The sequence below is a fragment of the Urocitellus parryii genome, chromosome 4 (assembly GCF_045843805.1).
Source record: "Urocitellus parryii isolate mUroPar1 chromosome 4, mUroPar1.hap1, whole genome shotgun sequence".
NCBI lineage: Eukaryota > Metazoa > Chordata > Mammalia > Rodentia > Sciuridae > Urocitellus > Urocitellus parryii.
In genome coordinates this window covers 172,753,959-172,774,820 of record NC_135534.1, presented here as the reverse complement: position 1 = coordinate 172,774,820, position 20,862 = coordinate 172,753,959, and positions in this window count along the sequence as shown.

Here is a 20,862-nt window from a genome sequence, read left to right as displayed (position 1 = left end):
CAACAAAAAACTGGATAACTCCTTTGCCTAAAGAGCATTCCCATGCTTAACTATTGAAAACATGATTTTAAGACTGATCTCTATATCTTTTTGTTTTAACACATATTATAAGAGTCCTAAGGACATAAGGAAAAGGAGAAGCGATTCTGAATATGATTGTTAAGCACAATAGACTAAGAAAGAAGGAAATCAGGAAAAACCAGGAACCTTGTTTCTACAAGTACAAGAAGAAAAAGGCCCAGAACCCTAAGTTGCTGACCTATAGATCCTAATTTTCAACACATGCCTATGAGTTGCCAAGCCACATCTCCTGTCTGACTTCTTCCTGAGTCGTTCCAGTATGAAGTATTTCTCATACATTCTTATTGCTCATACATACAATTTCTACAGACTGCTGACAACAAAGACAGAGTGGCCAGCCTGTTGGTGTCACTCTGAAGTGGCTGTGTATAGGGACTTTTGATAGCTAGAGTCCAGTCTGACACCTTCTAGAAATCCTATTTCCAGTTCTCTGTGCCTTTTGGACAAGCCTAGGAATCATGTTAAGACTTCTGATTTCCCTATTTCTTGATATCCAGTAGGAAGTGGAGATTGTAACTGGCACGTTTGGGACATGGCTAATCTTTGGATGATGGTATTTGAATCAATAAATGTTCCCATTATTTTATTTTGAAAAGTCCAATGATGTCCTTTCTATATCAGTTACCATTTAAGAAGCTTGAGATCCTCCAATTAAGACCCCTAAAGTCTTTTTGTCAGTGTCTTCATTGCTATCTTGGGGCAACCCTGATGCCCTCAGTGGTAGCTCTTTAATAGGCATCCTTTATTTTTCTTTTTTATTATGAACAAAGTGGTTTCGACCATAGCTTATGGTTCATGTCCAATGTTCCTTCTGTTTTTTCTAATTTTATTATTATTTTTTAAAAACCCAACATACTAATATTAAGAAAACACAATATAGAATAAATATGAACATATGCAACAAACCCCTGTGTTAAAGTGTCCTTACTGATGGGCTCCTATTCACCCTTGGCTCAGCCCAGGCCCTGTGGCTCAGAGAGGGAGGAGGGCAAAAAAAATGGGAGTGCAGTCGAGTTGTGTTGGTGGGGAAAGCAATGTGTAAATGCTGATTAATTGGGTATAATCAGAAGTTGCCTTAAAAAGGAAAGGGGAAGCAGGGTGCAGTGGCACACGCCTGTAATCCCAGACTTAGGAGTCTGAGGCAGAAGGATCCCAAGTTTAAAGCCAGCCTCAGTAACTTAGAGAGGCCCTAAGCAACCTAGTGAGACCCTGTCTCTAAATAAAAAATATAAAAAGGTCTGGGGATGTGTCTCAGTGGTTGAGCGCTCCTGGGTTCAATCCATGTTACCAAAACATCAAAAGAGGGGTGGGGGGGGCACCAGTGGGGTATGTCTTATTTCTTGTCTTCAGCCTACTAGGAATCTACTAGGAATGCAATGGAAGAACCGCTTGTTTTTCTTTTGGGAGAGAGAAGTAAACATTGATCCTGTTCAGGTCATATTTTAAATCTCTATTTAATTTAAGAATTAAATATGTATACCACAAGATGTACATGCTTAAACTGCATATGTGTGCATAAAATTATCTGTAAGTAACAAACTGGTTATTAACAGTGCTCATCTCTGGGGGTTTGGGATTATAAACAAGAATGGGGAATGGGGCAGTTAATGCCTTTGTATTCTTTAAATTTTGTCAGTAAGTATGTGTTTTCAGGGAAAATTAAGATATTTCTATCTTTATAAAGAAAAGAGCTTTCTTGATCATTTCTTAAGATCAAAATACTGAGTAAACTCCCTTTCTTACTAGTCTCCTCCAGAAAAAAAAAAATGTCATCAAAGGTTATCAGCTTCTCACGCATCTATTTTTCAAAGCTTCCAGCATCACCTGGGAGCATTGCTTTCCCCTCCCGCTGTTAATATTCCAGGTCTTATAAAAACAAGTATCATGCAGTTTGAGAGGAAGCTCCATTTAATCATGGGGTAAATAATTGATTCAAATAAATAAGAAGGCACACACTCTACCTTGACAATAAAAGCGTTTTTCTTCAAATAAGACTTCTAATCATCACCAACAGTCGGTTGTTACCATGACTACGTGTTCATTTCTGAGCAAGAATGGTCTGGAATGGGTTTCAGCAAGATTTGGAAAGGAGCTTTGACATGATTGGAGGTCCTGGAAGCCCAGGGATTTTTTTATCTGAACATGCCTTGGCCATGCTAAATCTCTCTCCCAATTGTGTTCAATTTTTCTGGGTAACACAAAGAAACAAGTTCACAAGACATGATAAGAGGAAGAAGAACATGTAAAACAGAAAGCAAAAGTCCCTCATAATTCTAGACCTCAGAGATAAACACTGCAGCCACAATGTCATTGGTGGGATGCATGTATTGTTTTTAATCATTCCTATGTTGATGAGCATTTAGAGTGCTATTTTTTTCTCTTTAATATACTCTACAGAAAATATCTTGACACATAGATCATGTGACCTTAGTGGAACATCTCCTTCAGAGGAATGCCTAAAGGTGAAATTTCTGAATCATTATGTCTGCAAATTTAATATTTTAAGCATATTGCCAAAATTACCTTCCAGAGAAATTGCACAAACTCTGCAACCAACAATAATATCAGGATGTCAGTTTCCTTCTGCTGTGCTAGCAAGACTGAAGATGTGTAGGTATGTGTGTGTGTGTGTGTGTGTGTGTGTGTATTATATATATATATATGTGTAATATATATATATATGTGTGTAATATATATATATATATATATATATATATATATATATCTTAGATATTTTCTTTTTAAAGTGACTTGTCAGTTCACATGGTGTTGACAATAGCTATGGTTTTCTATTGCTGTATAACAAACTACCACAAATAAAACAGCAACCATTTTACTATATCATATGGTTTTGTGGGTTAGAAATTAGGACAGGACTCAGCCAAGTGATTCTTCATTTCACATGATGTTGAATGGCATTTGGGGATGGTGTGGAGTTGGCACCTGAGATCATCCAGGGGTTCACAATGGTCTTACTCACCTGCTTGGCATCTGGGTGGGATAGCTAGAAGGGTGCACTGAGGTGTTCTGGTCCTTTTCAATGTAGTCTCAGAGCCTCTCTCTAGCAGCATAGTCCAACTTCTGAGAAGCGGCTCAAGGCTTCAAGAACCTAAAGTAAAAGCTGCCAGTCCTCCTAAAGGGTAAACTCAGAGCAGGCATAGTGTAACTTCCACCATCCTAAATTAGTCAAAGCAGTTACAGGTCATCCCGATTCAAGGTAACGGTCATTAGGCCCAACTCTCATTGGGAGAAGTGGCAAAGAATTTGTCCCTATTTTTAGTCTGTCACCAATGTTGATATTAAATCTTCCCATTTCTCAAGGAACTCCTACTTGGATGTAGTGTAAAGCCCTAAATATGTTCTTTAATTTAATTTTTAAGTATATCACCTAAGATCTTTGCATCTATATTGATACATAAGACTGGTTTGATGTTTAATGTTGTTTTTAACTTTTGATGATGAGGTTATCTTAAGTTTCTGGTTTGTTTTTTATAATTAACTAAGTTTCTCATCTTTAACTTTGAAACAGTTTGGAAAAGAGGACAATCTTTTTTTTTTAAATAGTTGATAGGGTTTAACCACAATGGGATGTTTTTCCACATTAAATCTAAAATTGTATGTTGTGGCTATGTGTATGACCTTGGTAAAGGCCTTTGTTAAGGAAGAAAAACATAATCAAACAAAAAAGAAAGTAATACTTCTGGAAAGATTTGTGGTAGTCACAAGAAGAAAATTTTAGACCTAATCTTAATTATTTTCATAAAACTAAAAAAATAGGTTCTTTGAAATAAAAAAAAAAGAAAGCAGACACTTATAAAATACTGAGATGAGACCAGGGTTTAAACAAGCAGTTAAGATAGAGCAAGATGCCAAGTATGGCTCATTGGCGCATCCTTAATCCTGGCAATAGGAATGTTCAAAAAATATTTGTTGGTGATGTGAAGAATAAATGAATGAATTAGGAGTATCAGTTCTCATGTTGGGGTTTGGTCTCATGGAAACTGTAGGAGGGGACCTTGGGAACTCATTGTTGGCATTGCCTTGTTATGTGCTTGTCTCACCCCCCTCCACACCTCTTAAGTCATCACTTGTTGACTCTCAATGCAAGGCTCCAGGCTGATTGACTCTCCTGTCGGTTTTTCTCTTTCCCTTGCTTTCTGTCACTCTCTTCATTCAACTTTTCCCATATGAGCATTGTACTCAAGGCTGGGGGTATAGCTCAATTGGTAGAGTGCTTGCCTTGCATGCACAAGGTTCTGGAAGTATGAACATTATCCAGGCAATACTTTTTAAAACTAGTTTATTTCCACATCAACTAATCACTATGTGTCCTCAAATTTTAGATGTTCTCAGTGTACAAGGCAAAGGAAAAACAAACTTAGACTCATAAAAGGTTATGTCTAGAAGAAGCTTTGGAACATCTGGTGATACCCATCCCATTCATTTTGTAGGTTGAAGGAACTACGGAGCTGATGGCAGGAGCAAGATTCATCTAAATGTATGTTCAAGAGACCTGGATGTGGTTATCAGAAAACAGAAGACACTCTTTGAGGAAAAATTATCAGATGAAAAACCAGTCAAACTATGGGAATGGATAAACGAGAAGTAAAAAATGAAGTAGAATAAATAACAGTGGGATGTATGTTGAACATTTGAAGTCTTGAGAACTTAAATGTTCTATTTAATTTTTATAGTTCACTATCTGGATGCAAAAAATCCTTCAGAGAAATTTTCCTTGGTGATCTCCAAGATGTGAGCTCTTTGCAAGCAGATAAACAAACACATTCATCTCTGGTACCTCCAGTACCTATTCTGTCCCCATCCCTGCAAACTTAGGATATTTGTGCTGCTTCCATTGATCCTTTAATGTGTAAATTCAATAATTCTTAGTAAGTTTACAGATTTTTGTAACCATTACCACAATCAATTTTCAAACATTTCCATCACCCCAAAAGGAAACTTTATGCTCATTTTTGCAGTCTCATTCCCCTTCCCAGCTCCATCCCTGAGCAACCACTAACCTATTTTCTGTCTCTTGCTCAGCTTGTGCTATCAGCTCAGCTGTTACTTCTGTCTACAAAGTTAATGGGATGGGTGTCACCAGATGTTCAAAAGCTTCTTCTAGATATAGCCATCTATGATGAGTTTCCTATGATGGATTTCTCATATACATGGAATTGTACGGTATATGGCCTTTTGTGTCTATCTTCTTCACTCAACAATATTTTTGAAAGGCAATCATACTGAAACACATATTATTGCTGGAAAAATACTCCATTGTATGAGTATACCATATTTTTGTTTATCCATTCACCAGTTAATGAACATTTGACTTATTTCCACTTTGGGGATATTATGGATAATGTTTCTATGCACATTTATATAAAAGTGTGAATATAAGCTTTCATTGCTCTTGGGTAGATAAGTAGGAGTGGAATTGGTTGGCTCTATGGTAACTAATTATTTAAGAAGCCAAATATTTCACTAAGTGGCTGCATCATTTTTTGTTCTCACTAGCAGAGTACAAGAATTAGTTTCCACATCTTGGCCAACACTTGTTATCATCTTTTATCCACTGGTTTTTAAATATTGTAAAGACTATGTAGAACTCCACACTGCCTTTGTAAATCCTTATATACATATCCTAAACCACATATCAAGAAGCAGATTAGTTATCCTTTATCCAAGCTTAGAAGGTGCATATACCTTTCGGCTACTGTATTAAAATCTAAAACTCTTTACTACTTTTGTAACAATATCACTCTACTTGAAGCTTAGTGTGTGTGTCAGAAAATATTAATTCTACTCCAATATCCAGTCTCCTCTTCTTATATATAAATAGAAATTTTAGGTGGGCACATCCAATGAGAATATTTCCCAGAAACCTTTGCAGCTAGATGACTGTTCAAATGAATGGGATGTGAGCAAAAGCGTTGTGTGCTTTAAAGAAGAATACATGAACCAGACTTTTACTTCTCTCTACACCTTTACCTACTGTAAAGTAGAAAAGTAGAAATGATGGTAAAAGCCAAAGTAACCATCTTTAGACCAAAGATAGATGCCAAGTGTTGAGATACGCAGAGCATCAAGAGAGAGGAGGCCTGGGCCTTTGGTGATTGCAGGGCCTCAATATCAGCCCTAGATTTGTAACCTGGACTTTAACATGAGAAATAAATACCTTGTTTAACGCAGAGTTGTTTTGAGGTGTTCTGTTGTAACAGCCAAAATGCAAAATTACTAACGTCTAGAATGGCTCTGTAAGAAGATGACTACAATGTGAGTCTCCAGTATTGAATCTGATCATATCAGGAAAGGCAGGGCAAGGAAATAGAAAGAGCCCTGGACTCAAATAAAGACACGGAAGTTTTAGTATTAATTTTACCTCTCTTCAGCTTTGTGACTTTGGACGACTCTCTTATCTATTTCTCTGTTCCTCAGTCATAAAATGAAGTGATTTTGCAAGTAAACAAAATATTTTTTAAACTTGCAAATAAAAAAAACATGGTTGCAGAAGTACTTCATTATATTAATATCTATTGATAAAGCAACTCAATAAAAATTTAAAGCATATAAAGTATATAAAAGTGAACCTTCAGTATCAGCCTTTTTAAATAAAATAATAAGAAGCTAATTGTCTTCAGCAGCTTCTTCATTGAGAACATTTGCACATGGGGCTAAGAATTCTCCATGTATTAAATTTTTAAATCCTCCCAATGGATTCCAGTATTATCTCCATTTTAAAAATAAGGAACTTGTGGTTTCATGAGGTTAAATACCTTGCCCTGTCATGCAGATAGTAGCAGAGCCTGGATTTAAAATCCTGAGCCCAGAGTATGGGAGCTTAAACACAGTGCCCTACTCAACTACCAAAGAATCAGAAGTAATGGCTATTAACCATGCAGCCTCTTCAGCCATTGTAACTAGGAGAGAGTACTGTGCTTTAAAATGAATCCACAACTCTTTGTAATTTGCTCTCTGGGTTAAGGTGACATGTGGAGCAATCATTGTGAATCATCCAAGGAACACAGGCAGAATCAAGATAATGTGAAGCACACCTGCCAAGTGCTGAAAAGAAGATAAGCAGCCCTCAAGAACCCGTGACCCAGCAATACAGCACAGTGTGATCACTGGACTCCAAGGACCAAGTCTCCTGAACTTTGGCAAGCAGCTGAGGTTAAGGGGGTCTCAGGCTCCAAGATGTGCGATTTCCTGCCCATTGCTCTTTGCAGAGACAGATCAGAGAAGCTGAGCCTGATGGACTCTGAACCCTGGCTGGGTTTTTCTTTTTCTGGCAACAAAATTAAACCTGCACCTAGGGATTTATCCAGCCTTTTGCTGATCTCAATGTGAACTGTACGGTTAAATCCCCGTTCACAGTACTGACTATCTCCTAGGGTGTTGTTTAAAATATGGCTAAGCACTAGTGGAAAACATCAAGTTTTGTTGAAGTCAGCACACAGAATTAATCTCTAAAAGTAATGAAAGAATTATTTTCACTTTGTAAGATAAATAAATGTGAAGTACGGTAATGTCAGAGATGTTCAGCTCAGCTGCTTTTAGGAGACATCTTGGGGAGAGGATATTGTGTACTTGGAAAACATTTTAATGCCACTCTGATATCTTGTGTGATTATGAGGATGATTTGGTAGTTCTTCTTTCTAAAGTCTGATATATGAGATTTTCACCCTGCAACTCTCTATTGTTGGTGCTTTTTAATGTTGGGAAAGGTAAAAACTTCAGTTTGGACCCTTTTAAAAAAGCTCTTGGAAACAAATATATGATTAAAGTAAATACAAAATTAGAAACCATCTTAATCTTTCAGTCAATTAGAAGGCTCTCCATTTTTTCAATCCATCATTAATTTTTATTTTACCCTGACACTGAATTTCATGTTCTGTTTTTCCTAAGTGTGTCCCAGGAACCACCTGCCTGGAGTCACCAGCAGTGTTCAATAAACATTGTTCTGAAAGTTTGAGGTAAAGAAAATCAGATCAGAGAGCATTCCTCCTTCACTATCTAATGAAATAGACCAAATATATTGTGTTTTAGAAGGCCAAAAATTCATCAGCAGCAGATGAAAATAAAAAGAGAAAACTTCAGGTAAGAAAGTTTGAAAGGCAGCTCCTAACCTTGCTTACCACTCCTGCTTTCCAGAAAGAGAACTGAAGAAAGCTGTCAACAAAATACTGATACTTTCCTTCAATTCACCTTGATATGAATTCTCAGCTAGGGAAACCATCTAAAGGACATACCTGCCCCACACTGGGAAGTCTGGTCCCTATAAAGGATATTGCTCAGAAGAAAGCATATAGTCAGGATCCCAGCAAGAACTGAAGGTAGCTCCAGAAGAGCTCTCCTTCTTCCCTCGCTCAAGTCCTTAGGCTACAGAGAAGTAAATGAAAATAATTCTCAGCCCTCATATTATTTTCCACAGGGGCAATAAATAGCTTATAGAGAAGAGGATCAAAAAGAACTATAGGAAAATAGGGAAACTGAAGAGTTATAAAGAACTGTCCAAGTTTAGCTTAAGAAAAATGAAAATAAATATTATGTTAACCTTGTAAATGTGCCATGGAGGGGAGAAGGGGATGGAAGAAAGAGAGAGAGAGAGAGAGAGAGAGAGAGAGAGAGAGAGAGAGAGAGAAAGAAGAAGAAGAAGAAGGAGGAGGAGGAGGAGGAGGAGGAGGAGGAGGAGGAGGAGGAGAGGAGAGAGAGGACAGCAGACAGCCAGAAAATAATCTGAGCAGAAGTGAGACCACTAAGTAGAGGAAGGAAGTTGGGGGAGGGAGGAGGAAGGGTAAGGGAGTTATGGGAGATGTGAAATTGATTAGTTATGCTTTATGCATGTACAAATGTGCTACAATGAAAGCTGCTATTCAGTATTGTTATGTACTGATAAAAAAAGAGCTTATAATCAAGAGGAAAAAACAGCTGTATATCAAGAAAACAAAAAGTAAGTAAACAATAAAAGTAATTAAATAAAAAGAAAACAAAATCCAAAAGACAGAACACAACTCCCCCAGATTGCCTTGTGTGATATGAAAAATTAATAAAGATATGTTATCAATAAAATTAAAGCTCAAAGAAAAAAATGCCAAAACAACAGAAAGTGAAGAAAGAAAAATTGCCAGTGCGAGGAAACCAATCAGAACCAAAATCAAATTCTTACATATCAGCAAATAAATTAGAAGCAAAAGAACAGCCTAGATACAGATAAAGACTTACTGGCATTGAAGAAAGGCTTAAAAACATCACTATGAGCAAAGCAGAAAATTACAAAGAAATTAAAACAATAAGAGACCAAATAAAGTGTTCAGATCCAGATGATACAAAATACAATTATTACCCCTGAACTAGCATACTCAACAACAGAAGAATAATAAATATTCAGAAATGTAATGAAGGAAAATTTCCCCGAAGTGAAAAACAAAATCTGTCACTGAAAAAAATATACTGTATTCCTAGAACATGTTTGATATAAAATAATAGACATTGATTAATGTATTTAACTTTAGGGATAAAGAAAGTTTTTCTGAATCATCCAAGCAGACAAAGCTAGCCACCTACAAGGGGCAAAGATGAGGCTGGCATCCTTTTGTTGCTGAAAGCTTAGTCCTTGTCCTCATGCCAATCCAATAACAAGGACACAGTTTTGAGAAAAAGGAAGAAGAAAGTTTATTGTTTTGCTAGCAAAGGAGAAACAAAGAGGGCTCCTGTCCCAAAGGCTGTGATTCTGCCCATCAGTAGACACAGGGGGTTTTTAAAGAGATGATTCAGAGGCTACATTCCACGTGTTTTTTCTTGGAGTTGTAATCCACTCATTAATTTGGGAGAGAGTCATTTCTGAGGTCTTCTGGTGCTATCCCCCAAATCTGGATTACTTTGTTCCTATGGTGGGTGTGTACTCAGGGACAGATAACTCTTCCTAGGATGGGGAAGAAAGGTAATCCTGTTTCCCTTGAGATTAGGGAAAGGGAGAGATTATGAAGGAGGGGGAGAGAAGAGGAGAAAGAAGCATGTCCATTTTAAAAATAAGTAGCACTCTATATTCAAAACTTGAAGTGGACCACGGTTATACTGCCTTCTACAGAAGATGGATGAGCAGTATCTACAAATCTCTATGGAAGAGGAAGTGGGACCCAGTGATATTATACAAACCCTGTTAATAGTCAAGTTGGAAGGCAAAAGGCAGACATTTTAAAGCACACAAAAGATAACAAAAATGGGGGAATCTGACAAAGAAGGGAGGGAAGGTGGGGAAAAGGAAGGAAAATAGTAAACACACACACATCTAATACAAGAGGTCACCTCCCTGAAGTTTCTGACTAGCACAATTGGAGCAGTGGTGGTGCCAATCACTGGGATGGGAAACACCAGAAGCCCAGTTTGGCAGAGGTCTTGAATAGTAGTATTTGACCTATGTAATTTAAAGGAACTCGGAACAGCCAAAAGACAATGTCAAGTAAGTGAGAGAACCATAACTCAAAACAAAAGCAGGGTGTGGAGAGGTGTTGTATTAATTGTTCACAAAGTGTGAGTCAAAAAAAAAAAAAATCACACAGGTAGATCATTAGACACAGTTGAGCCTGAGTTAAAATTATACTATAAGAAGGTCATACTCTGGTCTTATGAGGTGTATTTTGCCTCCATAGTTCTTGGATGCTAAATCACACGTAGTCAAAGCAATAATGTTGGATTGTAGCCTGAATGACCAGGTGGTTGGTGATAACATTAAGAGAAACAGGGAATAACAAAATAGTGACTTAGGAGTTGTCCTATATCCACCTCTCGCTCACCTCCCACAGCTGACTATTCTCACTGCCTGGACTATGTGCCTTCAAAATAGTTCTTGACTGTGTTCTTGTCTCTCCATTTTCACTGCCACCACTTTAGTCAAAGCTACCATTTAACTTCTGCCAATAACTGATCCTTGTGCTTCCATTTCTAGCTCCTTCCAAATTGTGCCCTCCAGAGCAGAATGGTCTTTTTGACATATATGATACAGTTATGTTGCCCCCTGCTTTAACATACTAATGGTTTCCCATTGCTCTTGAAATAATCTGGCTATACATTTACAATGTACTTTTTTATCTTTTCAGAGAACCAATCGGATTGATTTCTGCTCCTCACTTTTCCTTCCCTTATTTACATTTCATTTGCTGTTGCCTTTTTAGTTTCTTAAAGTGGAAGTTTAAATCATTGATTTGAGGTCCTCCTCTACCTTCTTCTTTTTTCAACAGTATTATTTAATGCTATCACTTTCCCTTTGAGCCCTGCTTTTACTTAACCCACAAGGTTCAATGTGTTTTGTTTTTATTTACTATCAGCTAAGAATATTTTCTAATTTTTCTTATGGTTTCTTTTTTGACCCATGAGAAATTTTGATGTGTGCTGCTTAATATCCAATCTCTCTCTTCTGTTGTTAATCAGTTTAACTTTATTGTGGTTAAACAATGTATTTATATTATTTTGATATTCTTAAACTTGGGGCTGTAACTAATATCAATTAATTGTATTATTGATTTCAGAGATCATATTCTTATTTTACAGAAGTTCCATGTACCTCTTTTTTGTCATTCATCTCTCTCCTGATCATGATTATGTTTTCCTCTAACCTCTTGACTACATGGGGCATGTTTATAATAGCTTTTTAAACTATACTTGTCCACTAATTCCATTATTTGTCATTTTTCTTTATCTTTATAGATTGGCCTTTTCCACTAGTCTTCTGCATGCCTAGCCTTGGCTGGTGTACTGATTTCTTAGTCCTTTTTTCTCCAACCTCAAGAATTTTTCTCTTATACATGCTCAGATCATTACTTAGCTGAAGACTTCAGAGCTCTCTCTATGTATTGCCCTCCTCTCTCAGAGATTCTCACTGCTTTGGCCTCCTCAAACTTCAATCTATCTCCCCTCAACTTAGTGAGATTTCCTTGCTCTGCTTAGGATTTCTTTTCAGGTACTGCAACCTAGAAATTTCCTCTAGCAGAGGACTGGGACAACTGTGGAGCTTATCTCACTTTTTCACTTTCTATCAGAGACCACAGTCCCACATTGCCTGTCTTCCAGTATCTTAAAACCATTGCTTCGTATATTTTGTCTGATTTTCTAGTTGTTTCAGAAGGAAAGGTAAATCCTATTGAAGCCAGATTTAAAGTTAGGTAGTCAGTGTAGTTACGTAAATCAGGTCTAATATCGAGTGAAATCTAAAATGGAAGCCATGCTGGGAAAGACTCAGGGAAAACACAGGACAATTCATGGAATGTTAATGAAGTCCCGAAAAGGCCCTAGGCCAAAGTCCACCCCAAAGAAGTGTTAACCAACAGCCCCAACAGATTTGGAGATAGCCCATCCCAAAGAAGTGATAATGAAGTCCTTCCTGCCCAGATTACTTCTTTGGCCCACCTGTGTCCCACCCCTCGGGCCTTCCAAACTACATTCCATCACCAAAACTATAAAAAGCGGAGACAACAGCCCTTCCACGGATTCCACCTCTTGGGTCCCCTTCTTCCTCCGGGAGAAGTCTTTTCTGCTGTCCTTTAATAAACTTCTAATTTCTACTCTGACCTTGCCTCGGCGTGCTTCTTTGGTGTTATTCTTCAACATCGGGGAAGCAAGGACTCGTCACCGGCCAACATCGGTAACACTATCCCTGACATTTCATCCTGGCCAGTGATGGAGTTACAAACACAATACCCCAGCCAACCCTAATCCTTTGACTTTGGGCTCCTTACTTTTACTCCCCACACAGACAAAAGCACACAGAATTGTGCAATATTTCTTTGATTTATGTTTTAGTGGATAAGGAAGTATATGGCTGCCATACATTTGGAAGAGTTTGTGTGATTAGAACTATTCAGTAATGTTGAGTGTAGGATGAGAGCTCCATTTAAAATACAAGAAGAGGGGCTGGGGTTGTGACTCAGCAATAGAGTGCTGGCCTAGCACGTGTAAGGTGCTGGATTCGATCCTCAACACAACAAAAAATAAATAAATAAAATAAAGGTATTGTGTCTAACTACAACTAAATAAATAAATAAATAAATAAATAAATAAAATACAAGAAGAATCCTGAGGGATAGTAGGAATAGAGGTTCTTTCTTCTTTTTTTTTTTAAATGGTCAATCACCTTTTGTTTTTTAATATTTACTTGTAGATAGACACAATACCTTTATCTTATTTATTTTGTTTTTATGTGGTGTTAAGAATCAAACCCAGTACCTCACATGTGCTAGGCAAGTGTCCTACCACTGAACCACAACCTAAGCCCCAGATTCTTGTGTTGGCTTCCTTTGAACCACAACCTAAGATTCTTGTGTTGGCTTCCTTTGTTTCTGGGAATAAACAAATATTATTCTATCAACTTGCTGGAGGGAGGATGAAAGCAGAAGTTGTTGGTGGTCTCACCATTGATCTCCTTTGAGTAGGAACAAGGGTTGGGAAAAGGAAGAAATAAAAAGTAGGATCCACAGTCCATTTCCTTGACTATCTTTACCTGTAATCAGATGAACTCACTTTATGCTATGAGGGTCAACAACCTGATACAAAAAAAAATGGCAGTATTAATGGATGCATGGATAGGGGAAAGAGACAGTAGCGTCCTCTGTTTTGTCTCATCAGCAATTCTGTAAATGCCTTATCTGGGTACTAAATATTGGGTTTGAAGCTTTTTATTATAATCATCTCATTTCCATTTCAGAGAATATTTTAATTGGGTGGTTTGGACTTATTTGGAGTTGTCAGAATTCACATAACATAGCAGAATAACCTTAGGGATTTTAAAATGTGTGTCTCAAAATAGAGCTGGGAAAAACAGAGGTAGAATCTGTGTTGGCTTTAAAAATCCACTTGGAGCAAGGGAAAATTACAGCTTGGGCTGCTTTCTGAACTCTTGGAACACTACTGCTGATGCTGCATTTTGGGGAACAGGCTGTCATTTTGGTGCAGGTCTTTCATTTTAAATGATTTGTTCAAATCGAAATACTCTCTGTTAATAAAACTTTGGGCTAAATTATTTTACCAAAACATTTTCCATGTCATATTAAAAGATGAAATTTGCCACATCAATAGTATTTTAGGAAACACAGCTACAATTGATAATGAAGTGCCCTAAATACTTGAAAAACTCTGAGTTTCAGTAATCAGAAAGCAGCTTATCTCTAGCTTTGTAATGTTTTAAAACAGGGCCATCTAGTGGAATCCCCTAACTGTGAAACCATGAGCTCACCTTCTAAGACCTACTTTTGAGTTTTTAAAATAGCATTTTAATCCCTCTAAACCCAAGTTAACTGTCCCTGATACAAATAAGCCTTCTCATAAATAAATATATTTCCACTTCACTGACTAATGGGGTAATACCACGTTCTGTGGATTCACATTCAATTAAGTTTCCAAAAGTTCTAAGTTGTTTACTTTTCCCCCTCCTATGGAAAATAGTCTTTCTAGCCTGTCTCTGATACTATCACCCCTTCAACTATGAAATATCATCGCTGTATTAAGGAATGTCTATATAAGACAATATCAGAGTTATATTGACTGGTGTATGATAGCCAGGCATGGTGGCACATGCCCATAATCCCAGTGAAGCTGAGGCAGGAGGATCATAAGTTCAAGGCCAGCCTCAGCAACTAAGTGAGGCCCTAAGCAACTAAGTGAAACTCTGTCTCAAAATTAAAAACAGCTGGCCATCTGGTTCAGTGGTTAAACACCCTGGGTTTAATCGCTAGTACCAAAAAAAAAAAATCATATATGATAAAGAATCCATATGTTACAGAAGTAACTGGGTTATATATGACCCATCAAAGGCATGGTTGGCATCATGTGAGGTGTCAAAGTGTGTTTCCATAGACTGGTTGGAGAGAACAGACCTTTGAGAAGGAGTATATGTAAATCTATGTAAAGAAGTGAGACACTGACCACCAAATTCATTTTATTACCTTACTGGAAACAGCTAAATTCCATTTCCCAGCATCCCTTGCAGTTAGGCGGGGCCCTGTGATGGGGTTCTGGCAAATGGAATATTGGTAGAGGAGTTACATACTCCTTGCAGTCCTGGCTCCTGAAATATCCTGCATCATCAGGATTTCTTTGCTCCCTCCCGACCCCCATGTGGTGTATATCATTTCCTGGGCAGGCCATGGGAGCCTCTGGTGGCCTGGGTTTGATGTGTTCCATCAACCTAAAATGAAGTATGTTGTGGATGTGAAATATACTTCATCCTTTTAAGCCAATGAGATTTTGGAGTTGTTAATTACCCTGATGAATACAGGAGAGAAGAAACTGCAAGAAAGGAAAGAGGATGATAAGAAGAAGAGACTTTCAGAGAGCTGTGTGAGCATGCTGACTCTTTCCTGCACATTTCAGAGTGTGCACATGAAGGACAAATATTGAGGACCTCCAGCAGAACAGCAGAATAGAACCACAAAGTGCTTTCTGACAGAGTTCAAGCTTGTGGAGTCAGGAAGGCAGGCTATGAATGGAGAGGATGACGCTTAGATGGAGACACTTCCCACAGCTCTAGCCATGATGAGTGCAGTGTGAGAATGTCTACAGGATGGGCAATTTGGGATCAGGCCCCTGTCAGCTGAGCCACCAGACGTTTACTGGTGTTATATCTTCTTGCATGTTGATTAAACGTTTAAATAAACAACTCCCAGATGCTCTGCAAGAAATGATACGTGCCTGTTTCCATTTAACTGATGTTCAGGTATATTCAGGTTTTCAAAGTAGGATATTTACACTATAACCACTTGCAGAAGCCAGACTTGGCACAGGTTTAATACATAAGGAGGATTTTAGATGGACAGAAAAAAACAGAAATAACTGTGCCACAGGTAAAACCATATTGGCAGAGAGGAAGAAAGCAAGCATGACTGGGAGCAGAAGGCAAAGAGACAAGAGATTGAGGTGACATTATTGGATCAAGAGACTGTTAGTCTTGTAGTGTAAGACTGGGGTAGAAGAAGAGGGGAAAATTGAACAGTATATAAGGCAGAACAATGAGAGCTTTGAAAAGCATCACTAAAATTTGGATTCAGAACCACAAGCCAAAGCTCTCAGATCAATCAAATCAATAGACCACCTGGACTTAGCTAATCATTTGCCCTGGTAGCTGCTGTCAATTAGTTTAGTTTTTTTTTTTTTTTTTTTGGTAATTGTAGATGGACAGCATGCCTTAAATTTATTTGTTTATTTTTATGTGGTGCTAGGAATCAAACCCAGTGCCTCACATGTGCCAGGCAACTGTTCTGCCGCAGAGCTACAGCCCCAGCCCTGTCATTTAGTTTTCCCCAATGGCATACTCATGGTCCTTTCAAGGTGAGAGAAGGTTTGCCTACCTTGATCCTAACTCTGAACAGTCAGAGAGAATGAAGATCACTTGTCAATGCTTCCTCCTTGCATATCCTTGCTCCTCCTCTGTCTGATAACAATGTCTCCTCTTTCTGCATCTTAGTTCTATGCTGTCTTCTCTGTCCTGAAGCCTCACCTAGGTGGTTGATAACTCTCTCTCCAAGCAGCCAGAGTACTAGATATATGCCTCTGTATCTCCTGCTTATTGAAAGTATTTATTACTTATCTGGGTCCCACATTATCCTGTATATTCATTGAGGTGGGGACTTTTTAATGCCATATGTGAACACTGAGGACAAGTCCTGCTGTCTGGTAAGTAGCAGAATAGAATATGATGAATGCATGAATGAGTGAATAAATGAAAAGTATATAATTCATTTTCCTCTTAAAATTAGAAAGGTTAGAGTTCCATTCACATCACCAGAATTGTTATATTCATTACTTATCTATATGTCTTCCTTTATTAAATAAGATCCCTTGAGTCTTATTCATAAATTTATTCTCAGCATAGTTCAGTGTTTAGCATACATAAAACATGAAGCCAAATGGTTCCTGCTATAAGCACTCGCAAATACCAGGATTTGATTTGATGATATGTGATCTTGGAAGGAAAGCAATAAATGAAAACCTCTATTAATGTGACTAGATTGTTGCTAGAAAAGGGCTTACGTATCCACACATGGTAAGAGGCAAACTTAGAATTAGAAGTCTGGTAGGATTTGGATGATGATTATGATATACCATTTGAGATCAACAAGTTATGGGGAACTTTGCACTGGCCACAGGAATGTTAGGAGTTTGATATTGAAACCTTTCCTTCCTGAATAAGATAAATCAAATTGAGCCCATTATAATTAGTCTCTTCCTTCTCTGAGTACACTTGTGAATTAATAGGCCAATAAAAATGAGCCACTGTTTCTGATATGATACACTTGGGGGATACTTGGACCAGGGAGGAGCCCACTTCCTTCTGATAGACAGGAGTAGCCATGCTGAGGCCTCCTGTGGCAAGGACTATTGTGGGCTACATTCCATTAGATCATAAGATACTTTGAGATCCAATGTGACTTGGATTACCATCTTCCAGTAAGTGAAGTCACTGACCTTGCATTTATATCCATCCACATCCAAGACCAATAGAAAGTGTCTGGATATATGGTTTCTTTTCATTCTTGATCCTCTAAGAAAGTAAATAAATACACAGGCTTCTTTCCTCTACCCGCTTTATAAGTCCTAGTATTAAGAGCATTTCCCATTTGCTCATGAGTGCCTTGGGAGGAAGGGAAAAAGACTACTTCTTCTTACCCTGACTTCTCTAAAAAACTTAAGAGTCAACAAAAATGCAGGCTCAAAAGGTTATAATGAGCACCAACAAAATATCTTCATGAAAGTACTGTATAAACCGGAAAGTTCCATGTCAATCATAGATACCATAATCAAGGTTTACCCACAAAATGTCTGCTCATTGTTTTTCCTGAATAAATATCTGCATAATCAGTGTGGGAAATATTCCTTCCCCCCAGATACAGATAGAACATTCAAGAAATATTCAATAAACTGAGCCTTGTTAATAAGTATTGGTATAATTTTGACTAAAATAAATATTAAGGAAAGAATTTTATCTAGATTTGTGACTCAACTCTCCATTTTCTTTGTTTCAGTCTAGACAGTGCTTCACATTTTCCATGATGATAGTGGCCATGGTGTTACCTGATGTAGGTATAGTTTATTCATGCCAGTGAGAGAGAGGGGGGGGGGGAGATGAGCAAAGAAGCTGGGAGAAGAACTCTTTCAGTTTATGACCACTGCTTCATCATGCTAATGAAATGCCTGAGTACAGATAAGAGAACAAAGAAACCTTCCAAATATTCTCATTACTCATGTCATTATAAAAACCCATGCGTCCTTCAAAGCAGATATGTGAAGATCGAAGATAAATTATGAGCAGTAAAGAAATATAACATTATTTCAGAAGCACAAACAAAAGACAGCTACATTTATACAATGAAGAGTTGTAATGTTAATTAAATTTTTTAAGCAATTCATTTCCTTCTTACTAACAGTAAGGACTTTAAGACACCTACATCACATCTAAATAAAAAAATGAAGGCAAATTTAATCAGTTATCATGTAAATTTGCATCAAAACCAGTGGAGATGATTCAGATCCTGCTCCTTCTCCCTCCAAAAACCATTGTTCACCCAAGAAAGTCAACTAAAGCTAAGGAGGAAAGAGACAGAATTAGTTGCTAAATGGGGTGGTGTGAAGAAAGAAAGGAAAGAAAGAAAAAAATTATCCTTCTGAAAGATTTAAGAAATTTTGGGGTTTAAACACTTTATCCTTAATATCTTGTGAGGTATACGTCCTATGAAATGTAATATACCAGGTTGAAATTGAAGAATGATCTCGTGTGTGTGTGTGTGTGTGTGTGTGTGTGTGTGTGTGTGTGTGTGTGTTACTGGAGACTGAACCCTGGGCCTCACATATGGTAGGCAAATGCTCCATGACTGACCTATATCCCCAGCCCTTTAAAAAATTTTTATTTTAAGACGGGGTCTCACTAAGTTATCCAGGCAGATCTCAAACTCGAAAGTCCTCCTACCTCAGCCTCCCAAGGATCTGGGATTACAGGTGTGAACCACTACAGTTGGCAGCCTCTGACATTTAGGAATACTAGATTGTTTCTCAAAATACTAGAAATAAAGGTAACAAAATAAAAATAGAATTGTCATATGATGCAGCAATCCCACTTCTGAATTCATATCCAAAGGAAATGAAATTAGTATGTCAACAAACTAATTGCACTCTTCATGTTCATTGAAACATTATTCACAATTACCAAGATATACAGTCACCCTAAGTGTCCATCAATGAATGAATGGACAAGGAAAATTCAATGGTTTGTATACACAATGGAATACCATACAGCCTTAAAAAAGAAGGAAGTCTTATCTGGGGCAACATAAATGACCCTGGAGGACATAATGCTAAGTGAAATAAGGAGACACAGAAAGACAAATACTGTACAATCTCACATGTAAAATCTTAAAAAGTTGAACTCAGAGAAAAGAATTCTGGTTACTAGGGGTATAGGGGAGAGGATTTCAAGGGATTGGGGAATTGTTGGACTCAACAAAGGATACATTTCAGTTAGACAACAGGAATAAATTCAAGAGTTCTATCATACCTAATGGTGATTACAGTCAATAACAATAGATTCTATATTTGAAAACTGCTAAGAGTACATTTCTAGTTTCTTACCAAAAAATAAGTTAGGTGATGAATGTTAGCTTGATTTGATCATTCCATATTGTATTCAAAATATCATGTTGAACTCCTTAATACATAAAATTATTATCTGTCAACTAAAAATATATTAATAATTTAAAAAAATAAAATACTAGATCTTACAAAGGTGTCTCTCTGGCCCAAAAAGGCAATGCAGTATTTATAATAATATTCCTACTCTACATTTCCTTACCTTATTCCCTTCTGGTTATCAGTAACTCTAAAGAAACAATCCTGTATAATGTTATGACAGCATTTTTCAAATGCTTAAGTAATGTGATAAGCCCTTTTAAAGGAGGGAAAACAAATTCTTGTATATCCACCATGATAAATTATTTTAATTATATCTTTGCTTATATATTCACACATATCAAGTTACATATAAACTTGCTTTGAAGAGTTTGTTTCATTTATGAAACTGAAATTAAGTTACAAATCAATTGAAAATAAAAGCATAAAACAAAAGTAATGGACATGTTTTAATAAAACAAAAGCAATGGAGAGAAGCCTTTAGGTATTTTGTTTTATTGTGTATTGCCTTAAGAGTTTTAAAAAAAAACTTATACCTTTATTTATTTCTTTATGTGGTACTGAGGATCGAACCCAGGACCTCCCATGTGCTAGACGAGTGCTCTACCACTGAGCAGCAACCACAGCCCATTGCCTTGAGTTTTAACATGCTATAACATCAATTGAATCATTGAGCATGTACACCCATGTGCATATATAATTTTGGGGGGCATATATAATTTGGAGGTAATAATTCTATTAATTCTATATTTTTTCAGCAAACAAGAGTGTCCTCTTGTGGCGATGTCTAGTAGTCTTCCAGGTATTACAGCCCATGTAGATCCACACTTCCCAGTCTTGGTAAGCTGAATATTCTTTCCCAGATTTATTTTTATTCAACTCAGCTTTGTGCGTTTCACAGCCTTAGGTAAATTGGAAAGGGTGGCAGTAGCCCATGGTATAAGAATATATCTTTCTAAACAATCATGATTTCATTTCATTTCTTTCTCTTTTTATTTTTATTTTTTTTCCTCAAATGTGGTAGTGGTACTGTGGACTGAACCCAGAGGTGCTTTACCACTGAACTATATCCTCATTTATTTTTATTTTTGAAACACAGTATCACTAAGTTTT